The 21,415-nt window shown below is 40.4% G+C and overlaps 1 protein-coding gene and 1 long non-coding RNA gene across 4 annotated transcripts in view; both read right to left on the reverse strand.

The window, feature by feature from the left end:
• The window catches only part of LOC109431042 (serum response factor homolog), a 536,938-nt gene that overhangs the window by 172,822 nt on the left and 342,701 nt on the right, over positions 1-21,415 (reverse strand). The gene's annotated exons all lie outside the window — the stretch shown is intronic.
• LOC115268310 (uncharacterized) lies at positions 6,363-21,296 on the reverse strand. The gene is made up of 2 exons (XR_009995635.1): positions 7,153-21,296; positions 6,363-7,092 (listed from the first exon to the last, which is right to left on the reverse strand). It is a non-coding gene; the product is annotated as an uncharacterized LOC115268310 (long non-coding RNA).

Genomic DNA, 21,415 nt, shown 5'->3' on the forward strand with positions numbered 1-21,415 from the left:
TAAGAGAATTATAACGAAATACACAATATATTCGCCAACTCAAATTTTGGTCGTGGGATCCGGCCCGTAGCCCATTCGAAATATTAAGCCGACCAGCCTGCCGTCGCCGCTGCCGCTTCTTGGATTAATTGAATACGCGGCAACAATCTAACAACAACGGCAGAAAAGTGTGGTGGCGTTCTGTGTCAACCCACACTGACTGACTGGACTGGCCGCCGCCACCACCATTGCTGGTCGACCGATTTCCGCAACTTTATAACTTCAACCGAGCCGGCGGCCAAGCTGTCCACCGATCTAGCCGAATAAAAATAAATAACCCGAGATTCATCTTCATTCATCTTCATTGCAGAGACTTGTGGTCAAGCCTCTGAAGACTGAAACGGCGTGGTCACGTAAGCCCCCACACATACTATTCATGTGTCCAAGCAGCCGGCTTCACTAAGGCAACAGCATAAATAAACAACACCGCGTAGGGTGGCGACCCAGTGTTTTCGGACGGAGCTTAGCGAGTTCCGAACATCTCGGAAGATGTATGTCAAGCAAGCCAACCAACCCCGCGAAATGCCCAACGCAGCAATTACCTACCTGCTTTACCCCAAAACTCTTTTCCAAGTGCGCCGTCATCATTGCTGTCGTTTGGGAATCATTTACACCTCCTCAGATGAATCCCCGCATCTTCAACTCCCCCATTGGAGCAGGCAAAGGTGACGGTGTGAAATCGTTTTGTGCCAGGGGACGACGCCCCCTCCACGAATCCACGGTCGTCGCCAAAGATGCTTATTAGCCTGGCCTCAGGGGGGGCACAACCAACCGGTCGAAAATTGTTATGTTTGATTCACATAAATCATAATCAAATCGAAACGTGTTCCCAATATGACGGTGGTAAAGCAGGTGACCCGGGCCGGGGTGATCTCTGTAGCGTCTTCCAGCAAAGGATGCAAGAGTCGTCCGCGGTTCGGCACGATCGATTGGTCAAGTTGGTTGGTGATGACGATGTTTCTTCAGTCGGTGACGACGAGTGGATGATCCGTTGGTCAAGTGGAATTGTTGGGATAGTTGAGCTGCAGTTGACCCTCAGGTGATCGCTCATTAAGATGAGGATTTGTCATTATTATAGAACCAATTCAGTCAAGAACTCATTTTTTTTTGGCCATAAAATTATACTTCGGTTTTAAAAGATGGAAGCAACATTTGGATGTACTTTGAATGAATTCGTCTGTTAGTGACAATTATTTGAAAGCTACCGTTTCCTATATTTTTTTTTGGATAATTGTGTCGGACGATTCTCGAGCTCTGCTCACATCCAGATCGAGGTGTCCCATACCTTGTCCTAACTTATGACCGCCAAGACGTGGCTGACGCCGTTGTTGTTTCAATAAAGTTTGGCATTCTCCTAGGTGTTGCTAGAACGACGAGCTACTCTCAAGTATCTGATGATTCTGATCATTCCCATCAGAGTAGTAACTACAAATTGTAGAATCATCTAAGCTCATGTTTATGCTCATTTGTATTCGCGTCTGTATCGTACTTTTGCGACACTAGTGATGAAGTCTCGTTCAAAGTCCTCGTTTGGATTAAGTCACGGGTGAACGATGCGAGACGAACAACTGTTTTGTAATCCAATATCTATGAACTCCAGCGAAACGTCAATCGAAGACAAAGACCATTTCTCCATTCAGCAATAACTGATAAGAAAACACGTTGGTCCGTTTCAGTGCGAAATTCTTTAATTAACATTTTATTTGAATTTAAAAATCATGCATAAAGGGGAACAGAAAGAAATTTTGTTATAAAACAATCTAGATTATGGGTGACGCCTGACGGGCCTTATCACCAGGGGTTCCCCAGGCTTCTGGTCTCGGCCACGGAAGTCTTATGGGGCGGATAACAACCACCTCTTTTCCCAGGGCCGGCTCTTCGCTGTAATACTGATCAGGGAACAAAAATACACCGCAATTCACTTGCCACAAGTTTATTGTTACCTTATCAGTGTGGCGTGTATGGTGTTAAGTGTGTATGCTGGCCAGCATTGACGGGATCTCGGTATACTGCGGGCTGGTGGGCTTCTTCGCTTGGGTGGATGGTAACGCAGGAACTCGGGCACAAGATGGCTGCCGGGTGGTGTGCCTATTTCTTCCACCGGCTGATGAACTGCTATCTCAGTGGCCTTTGGGCTCCACTCTCTCTTAGCTGTTTTTTTCCAGACTGGAAGTAATGGGTCCTATTCGAGACACGAGGAAGGTAGGTCTTAAGGTTGGAGCACACTATGAGGGTAACTGCACTTCATACCTGACTCAAACTTCTTTGAAACACAATTTTCCACAATTTGTTTTAATAACTACGAAGCTACCGCTTCTCGGAACTCAGTAGCCGAAATTGTAGGTTCTGATACAATCACTTTAGTTTCTTGGACACGATGTGATCACTCTGGACGTCCGATCAGAAAAGAAAGATCAACTTCGAAAGACCTTGCTCCAAACCCACTTAGATCTTTCCAATATCCTCATCCTCTTCCTGAAGCTCCCACTTGTCCGTCCCTTGCATCTACATCCTTTCCATCTTTCCAATGCCCACCTTACCCTTCTGTCATTCCGAAATTTCCCATTACATATATGTCATAGGTGTCATGTGTAAATATGTGAAGTAAGTTTACAAAATGTTTCCCTAGTTAAATTTGGCGGTTGCTTTACTGGGAGTGGCTTACCTATAAACTTAATTCTATTTCAAACTGCTAACTGTTACACGTACCCTATTCCCCGACACGAATGCCTACTATGGTAAAGTGTCGCAAATAAATAATAATAATAATAATAAAAGTACCCTATTGGGTGGCTATTCATGACGAACTCTAGTATGGCTATATCTCTGCTCTCATATTTAATTTACTCGCTTGCTCTGGATTGGGTTTATAGGGTAAATGTACCAGAATGGTAACACTTTTGAAAACTACACTTGACGTAAATACTAGAATTTCTTGCGCACAAAGTTGTAAGCAAGCCCCAGACTGTAGACAACATGTAATTTTACAATCCGAAGGACAATTGTGTTGAAAGCGATGGAGATCATTTTGTTACAGCGAACTCGATATAACAATTTTGAACTGTGTATAGTTAGTGTACATTTACATGAGATGCCATGTAAATTTCCGCCAAATATCGTGTTATCTATCATGGACTCTAACCGATTACGCGATTATCAGCGGGAATTTACACGATCTTAATGTAATTTAACATCATATCTCGATGAATTTTTCATGAATATTTTTTTCTGTAATGTACTTTCCCAAATTATAAAAAAATATTTTTTTTTCATACTGTACAATTTTTATCCTAATCCCACAAGCTTGCGAATCCACAAACATCCTTTTATGCAATTTTTTATGCACTTTTAATGCATGCATCTTTTTCATGCCCTGCATAAAAAGAGAGAAAGCTACTCTGAACCAGAGATGCCAGATTATTCTATCAAAAATCTGTATCAATACAGATTTTTCTGTATCACCCTTCTGTATACTGTACCCTTAACAACATACACCAAAAATCCTAGAATTCAATAGAAACTAATAAAATTGTGCAACTTTCTGTCGGTTTTAATTTTTACAGGTATTTACTTCTCTAAGCCGTTTGTAAAAATGCACATATTTTCATAAATTCTTCCAAGTTTAAGCCGCAATTTATGAAGTTTTCATTAAATTTATTGAAAATAACTTAAATTTACGAATATTTTGTGATTTCTGTAAAATTCTGTAAAACATTTTGACAATCTGTATTTTTCTGTATACTGTATCTAGTCTGTATAGAGGGTAAAAAATCTGTATAATATAGAAAAATCTGTATATCTGGCATCTCTGCTCAGAACCAATATTGTGCATACGAAAGTTCAATAATGACGGTAAATATTGCAACGGCGGTCAGAGAATGCTTATAGGAGAGGTTGCAGAAGCGTTTCAGGGGGTCCCAAGGAGTTTCAATGGGGGACCAGGAGATTTCAGGGGTGTGTCTGAGGGGTTTTCCGAAAGAATTGCAGAGAGTTTCAGAGTTTAGGTTGATTTCATAGGCATTTCGGAGCCGTTTAAGAGGGTTTCATATGGTCTCAGATGCGTTACATAGGGGGTTTTAGGCGGATTTTGGAGACATTTCAGGAAGTTTTTGGCGGGATTCAGAGGCGTTACGGAGAAGTTTTCCAGAGTTTCGGAGCGTCTCGGGTGCGTTACATTGGATCCGACGAGATTGTTAAGGGATCTTTGAGACTTTTCAGAAAGTTTCAGAACATTTTCAGGCGGGTTTCAGCGACGTTTTCGTGGGTTTCGGAGGGCATCAGATACGGTACATGCGATCCGAGAGGACTTAGGGGGATTGCAGAGGCACATCTGGAAGTTTCAGCGGATTTTCAGAGACCGCATCACAATATCTTTGAAAGCGCCCCTCAAATGCCCTTCGATTTAAGGGTATTCTTGAATCACCCTGATACAGCCCTGTCCTGAAATACCTCGAAACGCCCCTGAAGCCTCCGTAAACCCATTGAAAAGCCCTTGAAATCATCATAATCAATTTGAAATGCCTCTCGATCCCCTTCGGACGCCTTTAATAGGCTCCAGAAACCCCCTTGAAACACCCCTCATATTTTATCAAACGCCCCTAAAACCTCTAAAACGTCCCTAAAATGTTTCTGAAATTCCCAGAAACTCTCTTAAATTACTCTGAAATGCCTTGAAACGCACCTCAAACTCCTTGTAATGTCCTTTAATCCTTCAGCGCGCGCGCTGTTGTAAAAAGTACAACACTACACAGATCGAAAAAAGAGTGTAAAATTCTGTGACATATGATGCACATAATTGGAGCGTGGGATATCATGGAAGTTTACATGACATATCATGTAAACTTCATAAAATATCATGTAAACTTCCATTATATGACATGTGATTCAGCATGACTCTGAGAATTTACATGATATATAACACAAATTTACATGATATATCATGTAAACCATCATAACACTAAGTTTACATGACTAAAATTAAGTCTACATGACGTGTAAACCTCATTATGTTTATCTGTGTACCAAAAAACCTCGCTTTTCGTATGCAGCGCGAGCCCGGTGCAGTTTTGGTTGCTTGATGGCGCGCGTCCTGGAAGGTTAAAGATTCCTGAGACCCTCTATGTGCCCTTAAAGCCCTTTAAACCCCACTTAATACTATTGGAACGACCCTGAATTCCCCGTCAACCGATTAAAATGCCAACAAAACCAGACACAATGCCCTTAACCGTTATGTGTCCAACAAACTTTTTGCTTTTTTCTACATCGTGCTTTTCATTGGGTACCCGGGTACCCTGTCGGCCACATTAGGGTTAAAAGGCTCCTGAAATCCCTTGAAACGCTCCTGAAGCTTGGACCCCTGTGTTAGGCCGCTCTCTTTGGTTTTAAATTTTATGTGCCCTAACACGTGCAGTAATTGGGACTTCTTACGAAAATTACCTCCGAATAAAATAAAAATTTCAAGAATTGTTTTATAAATTTAGGAAGAACTCTTCAAATTCCCCATGAAACTTTTCTACGGGTTCTTCTAAAAGTTTATTAAAAATTCATTCGGAATTTTTTTCACGAAATTTCTTCTGTTTCTTGTACGGAGAATACATTACATAGATAGTTCACTAGCTATTCCTCCGAAATTTCTCAATTTATTATTTGAAAAAAAAATGTATGCATTATTTCAGAATTCCTCCGTATTTTTTTTTCGGAAATCTTCTAGTAAACTCTTTAGAAATTTATTTAGAAATTTATCGACGGATTCATTTAGAGAGCCATCCATGAAAGTCTTTAAAAAATCCACCAGCTATATTTTTAAAAATTCCTCCTGTGGTTTAGAAAACCTTCCGTGGAATTAAAAAAAATGCCGGTAAGGCTTTTTGAGATTTTTCTGAGAAATCCTGTGGTAATTCTCCCAAGTATTTCTAAACAAAATTCATATTACACTCCTCTCCTCTCCTCTTCTTGGCGTAACGTCCTCACTGGGACAAAGTCTGCTTCTCAGCTTAGTGTTCTATGAGCACTTCCACAGTTTTTAACTGAGAGCTTCCTCTGCCAATGACCATTTTGCATGTGTATATCGTGTGGCAGGCACGAAGATACTCTATGCCCAAGGAAGTCAAGGAAATTTCCTTTACGAAAAGATCCTGGACCGACAGGGAATCGAACCCGTCACCCTCAGCATGGTCATGCTGAATACCCGTGCGTTTACCGCCTCGGCTATATGGGCCCTTGTTATATTGTTGTGAAATTCCCGGCTCGGTAGAGCGACTAAACAAAGAGCAAAAGGGCACAGACACTGGAGGGCTATCGCACCAACTAATCAAAAGGCATAATCACATTTTCCCACACATATATTTTGCAGAAATCATCCTGCTCTCCTGCTGCACTATCTCCTAACGACCTGACGCTACCTTTATCCTCTCATTTTTACTTAAATCTAGCGGGTACTCACGGTACCAAAGTCACATTCCACACTTTGGTTCTTCCTGCCCGCCGTCGCCAACCGAGCACATTCGGCAAACGTGCTTCTCCTCACTGCGCCACGTCACCCGTGATATCAGCCCAGCGTCGTGTTTGTTCCTCTCGACGCATCGCTCGAATCCGGCACTCTTCGGAACGTGCCTCTTTCCGACGCCTTTCGCACTCGCAGTTCTGTACGGACGGCCTTCTTCCCGTGATGTTACATCCGGAGCATAACCTCACTTCAACAGCGATGCCCTGTGTTCGTAGGCCTCTTCCGAAGCCGCCTGTAGCTCCTGCTTCCGCTGATCCGTCCGAGGGAACTGATTCCGGTCTTCTGGTCCGATCGAAGCTGCCTGGCCTTGCGTGCACCTTGGACGGTGATTACCGCCTCCGAAAAGCGATGGTGTGACGCAATCCAGTGCGATATAAAAACCCTGGAGAATTACGCATTATTAGCCAGATAAATTATGCTGGTCATTCGCCGGCGACTTACCCAGAGGGGTTTTTGATTTTTCTCGTGCTGAACGCACCGTTTGGCCTGCTGCTTCGGATCGATCGAGAGCTTCGTTTCTTTCCAGACACGTGGCGATCCAGAGTGTGCTGGTTGGAGAAAATTTATAGGTTAGTTGGCTCTTCCTATCAATTGGCGTGGGGAATTACCTTTTGTCGATTGTTCGATGCCAGGCGTGTCGTCCGTGCTTCACCGTGCCGTATGGGACACGGCAACCGTTCCCGTGTGGTTCTGCTCGACCTCTCAACTTAACCGTCTTTGATTTTCGCCTTCTCTATTTGTTCGTGGATGCTAAACGATCCACACACGATGAGCACACCCGACACTACCGAACAACTTTTGTGGAGTGATGCTTTGCGGTGACGTGGCGACTGATCAGAAGTTTTGTGTTTTCTGAACCCGATGCAGCAGTATGTGTGTTGGCGGCGTTCGTCGCGCCGCTTTGCTTGATCGACAGCCGCGTCGGGCTTGTCGGCATAAGCGTTTGTCGGTCTAACGGGTGCAATTTAAATTGGCGGTTGGCATGTCAGTTCGAGTGGGCATTATTTGAGGGTTTGCTTTTCCTCCGAGTGTGGCTAGTTTAACTGATTATGAATGTAATTATGCCAATTTACAACAGAATATACTAAAACGTAAGACAACCTTACCACAGGCGCAGAGTTTTTTGCGAGCGCTGACAGGCAGCTCACAAAAAACTCTCAGACTCACTTCCTCAAGAAGTCGCAGAGAGACTTGAGCAGATCTGATGGTTATCGCTTGAGCAGACCTCAAGATGTTGATAACTACAGCAAAACTAACAAACGCGAACCTTGTTGTTCGCCAGATCCAAAAGCTCAAAACATAATCAAAACAAACATAACGGCAGCGAGTCCTGCCAAAGGTGATCTGAACGCTCACAAATGAGCAAATGTCTCTGCGCTAGTTCTTGTCCCATCTTCTGTGCTATGCCGTTCCTGTGGCAAAACACTCAGTATGAGGCGAGGTTTCGCTTGATGATCTTGGTCCTCTAGCCAATGCCGTAAGACGTGTTTCGGTGGTGCGTAGGCTCGTTGTTAACAGCTCCCTGCTCGCTGTCTGCATAGCTTGTCTGTCGATGGCATTTGGCGTCACCTTACTAGCTTTCGGAGTCCCAATCTCCCTCGCCGGCTGTGTCCTCCTACCTTCGCTGTGCCGATACTTCTGTTGGTATTTGGGACCATCCTCCAACTTTCAGGGTTCCAATCTCCCGAGCCCTCCGTAGGCTTCATGCAGTCGCTGTTTATGGCATTTGGAGCCTCCCTACTCGCTGAGTTGCTTTCAGGGTCCCAATCTCCCGAACCTGCCGTAGGCGCTGCTACGTACTCCTCCTCTCCCAGTTCTCCCAGGTGCGATTCCGCTGCGCCCGATAGTGGCCGTAAGCTTCAAGCCGCGTCGAACCGATTGTTGGTCGTCGATCTCCGACTCTCCACTCCTCCTATCCAGAAGCCAGCTGGTGTACTGCAGAGATCCCTGCTCCCTGTTTCCAAAGATGCAGGGTGCGATTTCTCACGATCGCGAACGGCGCGCGGTACACTTCTTGGCGCGATAGAAGTGTTGGTGTACCGCTGATTCTCGCTGCTGATGAACCGTTGTCTTGACCGCAAAGCGTGTTTTTACTTCTTAGGAAGTTCGTAGTCGACAAACGAATTTGCGTACATAGCTGTATAATGGTCAAGGTGGAGAGGTAGTTTATGAAAAGTTGTTGCTTATCACACCTGACTGTGGACGCTCGACCTGGTTTGGGAGCTCGACTGGGATCTAAACCGAGATTGCCTAGGCTCCGTTGTCTGATGAGTGCCGCTGAACGACGAACTAGACTCCACTGCAGAGATGATTCTTAGATACACTAGTTTACAAAATAAAACGAAAGTCGTGAACTTCTGTCAACGACCAAAATTTTTGAAGCATAATTTAGCGGTGATTTCGAAACCGTGCTTCAAAAAAAAAAATTAAAGTAGTACAGATTTTGAGTTTTAGCTTAATATTGAGCTTTACAACTTTTTAAAATATGGAATTTACTAAAATTCAAATATCTTACGTTTCGTTCAACCAATTTTAAATCTTTTTCCATAAATTAAGAGCTGAATATAATGCCATTCGATCAGCAATTTTTCCAAAAATATATGAAGAAATGTATTTTTTTCAATAAGAAAGAAACAATTTAAAAATTCTTTCTCAACGTATATTTGACATATCATATGTAGGCGAGTTACAGTAAAAAAATCAGCTCAATCGGAGCATTGATTACAGAGAATCAGATGTGTGAAGTGAACGACTTTGCTTAAAAATAGAACAAAAATCGATTTCAAATCATCAACCTTGTATGGAAAGTCAAAAAAAATTTCGCTCCACTGTAATTTTTTTCCTTCGCGATTTCGAACTTAGGGCATGATTCTACACCAAAAACGATCATCAGCTTACCGAGTTCAAAAATGCTGTAAACTAGTGTTATCAATTAGAATTTTATCCACATTTTCTAGAGATAACTTTGGAAATTTACTTAAAAACTCCTTTATAAAACTTTTTTTTTAAATTGCTCAATGAATTCTTTCAGAAAATTCTCCAGGAGCTATCCAATGGAATCCATGGAACACTTTTCTTCCATGGATTCCATTGGACAGTTATTTAAGAACATCTCCCATGGATTGCTTCAGACATTTCTCGAGAATTTTCTGCACATTTTTCCAGGAACTCCTTCACTGACTTCTTGAGAAATCATTTCAAAGTTTCCTTCAGAAAAAAATCTTCCAGGGTTTTTTTAAGAAATTTCTACAGGGCTTACTGCAGATATTTTCCCTCAAGATTTTTTCCAGAAATTCCCATTGTCCAGATTGTTTTAGGAAGATTTCTATGGATTTCTTTTGAAACTCTGCTAATTATTACTTTAGAATTTCTACTAAGGATTCGTTTAGAAAATCATTCGGAAATTTCCGCAGGGATTCCTTTAGATTTCTCAACAGGTATTTTCTCAGAAATTCTTAAAAAAAAAATCTGTCAACAATTCTGTCCGTTGATAGCAAGTTCTCTGGAAGTTCCTTCAGAAATCGCACTAGAGATTCCATAAAAAAAAACCTCGCTGGAATATATCCAGTAATTTCTTCAGGGATTTATTTAGAATATCATGCAGTATCCGGAGATTCTTGCATTTATAACTTTCAGTGGTTCAGGCAAGAATTCCTCCAGAGATTCCAGCAGGAGTTCAAACAAAAATTTCCTTCATGCATTTACTCAGAGATTTCTCTGGCGTTCCCTCTCATGGATGCCGTATATTCAGATTTATCTGTATTTTACAGATTTTTCAGCACTGTACGATTTCGTTTTATATGAAACTAGCTGTCCCCGGCAAACTTTGTCTTGCCTACTGCGATTTCTGACGTTTCAAGTCCCTAGCCAAGCGCCTAAGCCCCCGTTCAAAATGTATGAAAACCTGATTTTCAAAAACTCTCAATTTTCTCATGTTTTAGGCCTCATAAACCTTCCTTGGGTGAAAACTAACAGAACAAAACTTAGACGACCCAAATCGGACCATTTGTTCGCAAGTTATGCGCGGTCCCACGTATGCCACTGCATTTTCATATATATATATAGATACAGATTTTCGAGCTACAAAGGCTTTCTTTATTTTTGTATGGGATACAGATTTTTGTAAAGAGTGATACAGATTTTTTTTAATTATCTGGCATCCCGGACGCTTCTTAGAGTTTCTACAAGGATTTTAAAAGGAATTTAATCAAAAATGTTTCCTAGGAATTTCTAGTAATATTCTTCTAGAAATATTATAAAAGCACCGACACACAAACATAAATCTTAGAGGAATTTCATTTAAAAACATTGCTCGAAATCATTTTTATAAACAGGCTGCCATCTATTGGTTGAACCACGCAAAAAACTCTTAGCCATGATGGATTGCGATTTGACGTTTGCCTAACACGCACACTACTACACAAATCGCCTGTAATTTTCGTTTGCGTCATAAAGCAACGTATACACTGACAAACGTCAAAGCGATCGAGCACTAACGCCTCTGGTGGAAAGTTCGCGGGAATCAAAAGAAATATAAGTTAATCGTTAAATGCTTGTGCCAAGCCCCTTCGAAAAATGTTATGTCTGTTTGTCTTTGCTGAGAGCTTTTTCTGTGGATCTTTACAGAAGTGTATCAAGGCGTTACTTCAAGTATTTCTAGCAGGATTCCTTCAAAAATTTTCCACATATTACTCCAGGATTACATTAACAAAATCCTCCAAGAGTTATTCTTTCAAAAGACTATTTCAAATTTTCAGAAAAGGCTGACTTCAAAAGTTCTTTTACTTGAATTTTGGAAATTTCTCTAAAAACTTAAAAAATCCTTTAGAGATTCCTTCAGAAACCCTTCCAAGGGTTCCTCCAAGAAATCCTTAGTTTCTCCAGGATTTAGATATTTTCCAGCGTTTTTTTTTTAAAGTTCTCTCAGTTACTAGTACAACAACTTAATTTTTATAATTTTTAAATGAAATCCTGAAGGAATATCTAAAGAAATCCCTGGAGAAAACCCTTTTTGATAACGAGAAATTTGAATCAATTTTTAGAGCTATCTCTGGATGAAGGCTTGAGAAAATGCCTGTGAAAACTCCTCAGTGATTCCTATAAAAATAACAAGAACAACTTCTGGAGGGACTCCGGAAGCCATCCCGACTAGAAAATGATATCAAATTTATATCATATTGTGTTATGATGTTACAATATTTTTCTATAACGTATTATGTTATAAACTAGATGCAGGACGATGTTAAAATAACTAAAATTGTAACAAAAAGTACACTGGTCTAATCAAGATTATAGCCTATTTTGCTATATTTATATCAACATTATAACAAAATATGATATGAATTTTTGCCACAGGATTACTGATTTCTATCAAAACTTGATACAGTTTTGTAGCACAATCTTTAAAATATCGGGAACTCGGAACTTAATTATAATACAACGAGTTATCGAACAACATTTATAACATAATGTGATATAATTGAGTTATAGTAATTGTAAAACACCAAGGATGTTGAACATGATTATATCACAATGAGTTATAAATATCATGGTTGGTTAGAATTATGTTATATTTTTGTTACAGTTTTCTAGCCGGGATTCTGTTTAAGAAAGGGAGGGATACCTGGAGAAAACAACATTATTTTTTTTTAAATCTCTGTATAAATCCCTATGGAAATTGCTGTTACTGCAGTTACTGTTGGATTATACTAAGTTTCTTCGCAGGTTTAGGAGTTTGCCGAAAGTTTTAGGAAATTTTGGCGACAGAAACCCTTCATGACGAAAAGATTAAACCTGCTGATAATACTCATCGTCACACTATTTTCAAAAAAAAAAAAATTGAAGCAATTCTTGAGAAAAGGTTTGAAAAAAGTAATTCCTGGAAAACTGAAAGGAACTCCTTATCTCTGTTAAAAAAAAATCCCCTAAAATTACATCTTTAGAAGAAATCTTTGAAGGGAATTGTAAAGAAAAACTCGTGGAGAACATTTCAATAATCGTTGTAGAATTCCTTTAACCTTCCTTTTGTGTCACGCTGGCAGCAGCTCGCTGACGTAGTGTACGGTTTTGGTCAAGTTTTGGTACGGTCTTTTCAAGATAAAATTGTTTGAGAAACGTTTGAAAAAATTGAAGAATTTTTCAAAAATAATACATGGATAAAAATAATTCTAAGGAATTCTGCAAGAATTTTCCTCCTAAAAAAAGCCTTGAAAACAATAAATCCTGTATGAATTTCAAATAACTCAACGTACATATGTACAAATGGGTAAATTATTGGTTAAATTGGGAGAAAATCCACGGCTTAGGTGAGATTTGAACTCACGACCCTTATTCGCTAGACAAGTGCTTTACCAACTAAGCTACCGAGCCAATTAATGACCCGGCAACTTAGTTGTCATAAGGTAATTCAAATCTCATCGATCTATATCATCTTCCCCTAAACCGCAAATATAACCATCTCTGTTGTACATATGTACGAAGAGCGAAAGCGATTTACTTATTGTTTGAAACTGTTTGCCTATCGTACAGACACCGCTTCCCCTACCACTTTTAGAGGAAGAACAATTGCTACCTAGAAGGCGGTCAAACGCGTCGTTCGCATTCTGTCTGATACGATGGATAACTACGTATATTTGCGGTTTAGGGGAAGATGATATAGATCAATGAGATTTGAATTACCTTATGACAACTAAGTTGCCGGGTCATTAATTGGCTCGGTAGCTTAGTTGGTAAAGCACTTGTCTAGCGAATAAGGGTCGTAAGTTCAAATCTCACCTGAGCTATGGATTTTTTTCCCAATTTAACCAATAATTTACCCATCTGTACGTTGATTGGAAATTCATAATTGACCACACGGATTGGTATCACCGAAAATTTGCTCTTTGAGTGAGTCGTAATAAATCATGTATTCTGAATGAATTCCTAAAGGAATTTTTGGCAAATTCCCTAGATGTAATCGTAGAGAAAGAAGTGTGTGGGAAGGAATAGACTCCATAATTATTCTTAGAAGAATACTTAAAAGAATTTTTAATGAAAATATGAGAGGAATACTTAAGTTGGAGAGATCCTGATTCTATCCATTTATTAGGTGAGGGAATTTTCATGATTTTTTGATACCTCCTACCCCGCTTGGTTAGATTTTTTGTATGAGATCCCAAATGTTTTTGTATGGCACGTAAGATTTCTCAGCTGTGGCAAGAAATTATTAACTTGGTAAAGTTCATTGGGCATTACAAAAGAATAAAAAAATCGTGTTTCAAAAAACCTCAAAATAATCACATCACCCCCCGTCAAATATGTTGACGCGAATCGCTCATCGGGGATGAGAGAGCACCCAACCCACAGTTGAATCGCACCTCATTATGCGAGAGATAATAAGGATCCGATGAGGACAGCAGAACCACCAGCAAGTATTTCGCGAAGCTCAGTTTCACAAAATATGCTCCCCAAAAACGACTTGACGGCGAAAATCTTGACGGTTCAGCGCTGTTGTAGCACACATGACACTGAACCAACGAACAACGTCTCCAGTTGAATCGAACCCGAAAAAAGGAAAACGTCCCTTCCTTCCACTAAACGAGCGGTCAGTGTTCTATCCCCTTGGATGTGAGAGCATGTGATTGTGAAAGGGATGGGTGTGTTGCTAATGCTGGTCAACAGGAAGAAATACGGAGGCAAGTTGAAAATTGAGTCAAAAGGGTTTTAGTTTTACCCAAACCATTGGTGAGGAATCCTGCCTCAAGCGTGAATCAGGAACTTTTATTACAATTTATTCAGATATCTCGAATAGTTTGAACTAACTATTTCAATACAATTTGAATTTAAAGCACAAAAACTTGAACATGAATCATAATCTTAGCTTCAGCATGACCAAATTGATGATACATTCACAACACACAAGCAGGGAGCCCGTTTTTTGTCGAAACTGATAAAAACCATCTCCTTCCACCCATACAAACATTTTTTTATCAATCCAATTCGTGGTTGCAAATTTTCCAACTACCAAGCAGCCATCCTTTCGAGAGTGTCATCGCTCTCCGAAGCGATGCGATGGTGGAAAACAATACGCAGTGCGCATGCTTCACACCTCTGGAAAATTCGCGCCACAACAGCTGAGAAAACTCTACACAGTTTGAATCGTAGCAGCAGCACACCCGCTTGTTGGTGGAATTGTTCCACGATTCCCTATCTGTCTGTTTGTCTGTCTCCACTGCACCACTCAGTCTTCGTCGGCGAATCCATTGACACACAATGGCGCTGGCTGTGTGTCTGCTGGATCACACGCACTGCTGCCGACGAGTTGTTTTGAGGAAACTCGCCGTAGCGCCGGGATTGCTGCCAGTGTTCTGCGCACTTGTTCCCTAGCATGGACATCAAACGTGCTGACGATGCTTTGATGAAATTCCTGAGGATTATTTAATTTGCGACCGGGTTACGCAGAGTGGAGCAGGGCTTTGATGTTTCCCGGGGTGAATATGAGGAAACTGAGGAGATGTTGCATTGTTTGTAGGAAGTTTGACAGCAATTTGATCTCAAAGTGTGAAACTTTATTGAACATTGGAAAATATTCTCAGTATCGTATAAAGTTGATCAATAATATTATCTTCTTTTCTCGTTTTGCCTTGATAGTTGTATAGTGTCGGTAGCAAATGTCTCAATTGGCTAGGAATAACACTACGGACCGCCTGCTTCAGTGGTAAGAGTCCACCAACAGGTGACTCCTAATTCAAGGTGTTATGCGGCTTTATACTTACCGTGCCTAGGAATGAATGGTAAGGGGGGTCTTATAAAAACCTAATCGCAAACGGAGCCTGTGGAGTATCAGGGCACCCACCACAGTATGTTGCCCTTACTGCGCTAACCGGAGCAATAGCGCGGTGGAACTTGTATTTCTCCGAGACAATCAGCTGCCCTTCTTCAATCTCACAGTTCAGGCTGAATAAGGGCGGGATTATGAAGATGTTATAAATTAGTTTAAATTTTCACCTATGTGGTTTCGCATTATGCGTTTTACACAGTGTGCATCCTCGCCTTTGGCGCACTCAAATCGATACCGATCTGGCTTTATTGTTGCTGTTCTTTTTTGTGCTGTGATTGTTAAGAGTTTAATCTTGCCTAGATCGGGTAGTGGTTACGGTTAGGATAGCTCAGATCAATCTTCAGCACAAAAAAACAGCAACGATCAATCTTCATAGACTAATGCAAAATGGTACAGCCCAAGTGGCGTTAGTCCAAGACCTTACTTTCGTAAGGGGAATTTCTATCTAGGAAACCTTGTGAATCCGGTGTTTGTTACTTTCAGTAAACATGAAATGGCAAACTCACGTGTCATGCCTCGAGCATGTGTGCTTGTCAACAACGCAATCGTTGATACACTCATCTCTGAACTAACTACTAGAGATGTATGTAGAGACAATCGATGTATCTGTTGGAAACCTCAACACGAAATACATTTATTGTTCGGTTTATTTACCGCATGATGAACCATCCTCTACGGATGCTTTCAAGCAAGTCATTGCATTTTTTTTTTATCCTTGTTGGATATCTAAGTCACTGCGACCAGTTGTTAGATCTATTGTGACATGTCATTGCATACTGCACTTCAAAAGGCCTTCCGCTAATTGTTGGTAGTCATGCTAATGCTCACCATGTAATCTGGGGCAGCTCAGACACCAATTTGAGAGGCTTCAGTTTGATGGAATACTTAAGTAGTACAGATCTTGGATTACTTAACATAGGCAACCGCCCAACCTTCATGGTATCTGATAGAGAGGAAGTGTTAGACATAACGCTTTGCTCTAGCAGAATTAGTCACGAGCTGACAAAATGACATGTGTCAGATGAAGAAACTTCATCTGACCATCGCCAAATCTTTTTTGAACATGCGAATGTTACTTCGTAAACTTTGCGTTTCAGGAATCCCCGATCAACCAACTGGGATCTCTTCACCGATTTGGTTGCGGCCAAATTTCATGGATAATCACCATCCGCTGACACTCCAAGTGATTCAGGTGATGCCGTTGGGTTTTTACGCTTTCTTGTTCTTGGCATAATGTGGCTGGCTCAAGGAAGCTTTTCCCCATCCCACTACATTCATTAAGACTACAAAGGTCAGATGATATAAGCAAATACAAATACAAATACTACAACGGCCTTCATCATGGAAGCTTTTGAAGAAGCTTGCCCTCTGCGGTCTGTGAAGACCACAAGAGGAACCCCTTGGTGGAACTCTGATCTGGCGAAGCTCAGGAAACAATGTAGAAAGAGTTGGAACAGACGACGTTCGGCTGGATCGGAGGCTTTCAGGTCGGCTCGCAAGGCCTACCAGATAACTTTTCGGTCTGCTGAACGATCCGGCTGGAAAAACCTTTGTACAAATGTTTCCAGTCTGAGTGAAGCCAGTCGATTGAACACAATCCTTGCACAATCTAAGGATTTTCAAGTGAACGAACTTCGTTTGCCAAATGGTGATTTCACTTCCTCTGATGAGGAAGTTTTGGAATGTTTATTCAGTACGCACTTCCCCGGATGTGCAGATATTACATCTTCAGATGAACCTGATATCTATCCTTGTAGTTATTATTCTCTAGCTTCGACCCGGAGTACCATAATCTTAGAATCGATTGAGTGGGCACTAAATAGCTTTGCTCCTTTCAAATCTCCTGGGGCAGATGAGATTTATCCTTTTTTGCTTCAGAAGGAATATGATTTTTTCAATCATGTTTTGAAAAATAACTACTTCTTTGCAGTTTTGCTACAGGGTGTATTCTCAAATCCTGGTGGGATATTACTGTAAAGTTTATTCCAAAAGTGGGTCGTGCGTCGTATGAAGAAGCAAAGAGTTTCAGACCTATCAGTTTGACCTCTTTTCTTCTGAAATGCTTAGAACGCATTGTTGATCATCACATCCGTGATGTTTATCTGGCCAACATGCCTCTTCATGCGAACCAACATGCCTACCAATGGTGGTAAGTCCCCTGTGACTCTTTTACACAAGTCGTTTGCCAAGAACAAAAAAAAAACTTTTACACAAGGTTGTTTACGATATCGAGAAAGCATTCGCTCAAAAGCAATCCTGCTTGGGTGTTCTCTTAGATATCGAGGGTGCCTTTGACAACGTGCCTCTCGATGCCATATTGGAAGCCACACTGGGTCATAGTATATATCTCCAATGATTTTCAATTGGATCCACCAAATGCTCCAAAAACTGACATCTCTGCTCGACATTGCATCAAGCAGCGATTAGGAAATTACGTGTCGGTGGATACCTCCGAAGGGGGAGTTTTGCCACCGCTTTTGTGGGATATCGTAGCAAAGAGGCTATGAAGGCAACTCAATTAATAGCGAGTTTCCTACTTATGGTTTCGCGGACGACTACCTAACATTGTTAGTTGGTATGTACATCAGCACATTTTTTGACCTGATGCAAAGCGCCCTTCAGGTGGTTGAGGGTTGGTGTCGCCAAAATGGCCTTTCGGTAAATCCGAGTAAAACATCTATTGTTATTTTCACGAATAAGCGAAACCGCAATGGCGATCGACCTTTACGTCTCTTTGATTCTGAAATCGATGTGACTGAACAGGTAAAGTACGTTGGAGTCATCCTTGATTCCAAGCTTTCCTGGGCACCTCACATTGAATGCAGAATCAAGAAAGCTTGTATGGCCTTCGGGCAATGCCGGCGAACCTTTGGTACAACTTGGAGTCTTAAACCCAAGTATATCTAATGGATCTACACAACTGTTGTTCGGCCAATATTGGCCTATGGATGTCTTGTGTAGTGGCAAAAGAGCGAAATAAGGACGATCCAATTAAAGTTACATCATCTCCAAAGGATGTGCTTGATGGCGATGTCTGGAGCGTTCTCTTCAACTCCCACGGCAGCGCTCGAAGTTCTCTTTGACGTTGCTCCACTACACATTCATCTGAAACAAGAAGCACTTTCTTGCACTTACCTACAGGGGATGGCCAAAATGTTTGGGATAGGCAACTTTTTTTTCTCTCACAAATAAGTTCAGCATGCTATAACTTTTCATAGAGCGCATCAAAAAATCTCAAATTTTGACTGTTTGTCAACCTTTTATATGTGCATCATTGGTACAAATTTGGGCTTGATTGATTAATATTTCGCAAAGTTAGAACCATTCGGGTAAAACACCTTTTTTTAGACAACGCATTTTTGAGCTGTCATATCTCGGAAACCAGTAAACCGAATTGAATGAAATTTTGAACGTACACTAACAATATGTAAATGCTTCACAAACTATTAAAACATAAATACTTTTTAAACGTTGAAAAAAGTTATCATGGATTGACACTTTTTGGACTTTTCTCGAAAAAATGTATTTTTTTACATTAATGTGAATAAATTTTAGTGTTGATATCCAAAGATTTTCCACTTCTGTTCTCAAATTATCTCTAATCAGATATATTAGAGCCTATTTAGATTGAAGGAAAAACACTTTTAATAATTTTTGTGTGGTATTGTTAATTTTACTTATTTTCCTCTATATGGGTAAAAATTTCAACCCGATATAACTTAATTCGCCGTGAGAAAATATTACATTTTATAACGTCGTATTGAGTATCAATATATTGTTGATAAACGTTAAAAAATTAATTCAATTTGGTTCACTGGTTTCCGAGTTATGACAGCTCAAAAATGAGTTGTCTAAAAAATAGTGTTTTACGCGAACGGTTCTAACTTCGCGAAAAATTAATCAATCGAGCCCAAATTTGTACCAATGATGTACACATAATAGATTGACAAACAGTCAAAATTTGAGATTTTTTTATGCACTCTATGAAAAGTTACAGCATGTTGAATTTTTTTGTGGGAGAAAAAAAGTTGCCTATCCCAAACATTTTGGCCATCCCCTGTACCTCTACTGGTATTCGGTCCATTAGAGGAGACTCTTGTGAAACGCAAATTAACATCAAGACACACCTCGTTGTTTTCATTTTTAATGAATTGGAACAACATTCTCTTTGCTTCAAATGATCTAACTATTACTTGTAATTTTCTATATAGAACTATTTGGAATGCGACCAGGGTTTTTATAAATTGTCCCTCTGTTATTGGCTAATGCGACCAGGGTTTTTATAAATTGTCCCTCTGTTATTGGCTATTTCCGGTCAAATCTGGTTTTAAGCGGGATAACTTAGTAGCTCCCAACGTTTCGACCCGTGGTTTGGGCCTTCCTCAGGGAGGTCTAAAATTGTGTTTATTCATTATGTTGGGATTATGGTTTGTGTTATTTTTTTACAAAAATTACTCACTATAGGCGTACAGACAGACCCAGTGCTGAAAAATTCATTTCGTCATATCTAAATTCAATCACCTACAGCTCACTTTAGAAGCTGAACCTGAGAATATGGTATATGAAAAACTTGTGCGGCTAGACCAGTTCTGCAAGAAAGTCACGGAAAACCCGCTATTTTACGAATATTTAAGGTAAATGTCACGGACTACCTTTGAAAAATGGCAAATGATATTCACCGTGAATATCATTGGGATTTTTCGAAGGAAGTCCGTGACATTTACCTTAAATATTCAAAAAGTTGCGATTTTTCCGTGACTTTCTGGCAGAACCGGGCTAGCCGCACAAGTTTTTCATATATCATATTCTCAGGTTCAGCTTCTAAAATGAGCTGTAGGTGTTTGAATTTAGATGTGACGAAATGAATTTTTCAGCACTGGACAGACCACAAAGCCATTCCGACAGCCACAGCCGAGCAAAGGGTGATGAAACGCTAGTGGTACGCAGGCTTGTCCGCACTGAGCGCATGAAAATTCTGCTCTTTGGATTTACACCATGAAGCACATCATAAATTAGAAATCTTTTCATCTTATCAGATAGAAGAATGTTGAAATATTGTAAATGTCATTTCGAACTGTCGAAAAACCGCACCGCAGAGCCACACGGAGCGCGCAAAGAAATTTTCACCCGGGTGAAAACACTCCAGTGAATTTCACTTTGAACGGCCCGTGCGGCGCTGCGGTCCAGTTTTTTGACAGTTTGAAATGACATTTAGAATATTTCAACATCCTTCTATCTGATAAGATGAAAAGATTTCGAATTTGTGATGTGCTTGATGGTGTAAATCCAAAGAGCAATATTTTCCTGCGCTCAGTGCGGACAAGCCTGGTGGTACGCCTATAGTGAGTATTTTTTGTAAAAAAAAAAACACAAACCATAATCTAAACATAATAAATAAACTTAATTTTAGACCTCCCTGAGGAAGGCCCAAACCAAGGCCCGAAACGTTGGAAGCTACTAAGTAATTCCACCTTAAACAAATTTTGACCGGAAATAGCCAATAACAGAGGGACAATTTGCATAGAACGTTTTCCACGAAATTCCGTTTTATTTGATTGATTGATTGATTTGTCCTTATTAATGAGACTTTCAGCCATTGGCAGGTTCGTCTCTCCGGTTTTATTTGAAACATTTATGACTTAAAAAGTAAGGGAATAGATATGTAAATTAGGTAATGCAATGCAAGATTTGGTAGTATTCGCTAGGGCGCAAACAAGTTTGAAGTTTACATCATCGTTGTGCAAATACAGAATCATAGTTTTAGTTAAAAGTATCTCATAATAAAAAATTAGGGTTCAGTGAATAAACTATAGTTGGTGTTGCACAAGATGCTGATGCGCCATTTATGTCATTAACATCAATCAATATATCATTGACATTGCCAATTAGCACCAAGGGATGCCAAAGCGGCCATGTCCATCAACACAACTCAATTGTTCCATTACACCACTAGAGCATACACAACATGGTCACCGTGATTGTGATGAACTCATACCCACTCTAAGCAAAACCGAGAGCCCATTTCATGGATGTTAATCAGAATTTTCCCAGGG

This window comes from Aedes albopictus, chromosome 3 (assembly GCF_035046485.1).
Source record: "Aedes albopictus strain Foshan chromosome 3, AalbF5, whole genome shotgun sequence".
NCBI lineage: Eukaryota > Metazoa > Arthropoda > Insecta > Diptera > Culicidae > Aedes > Aedes albopictus.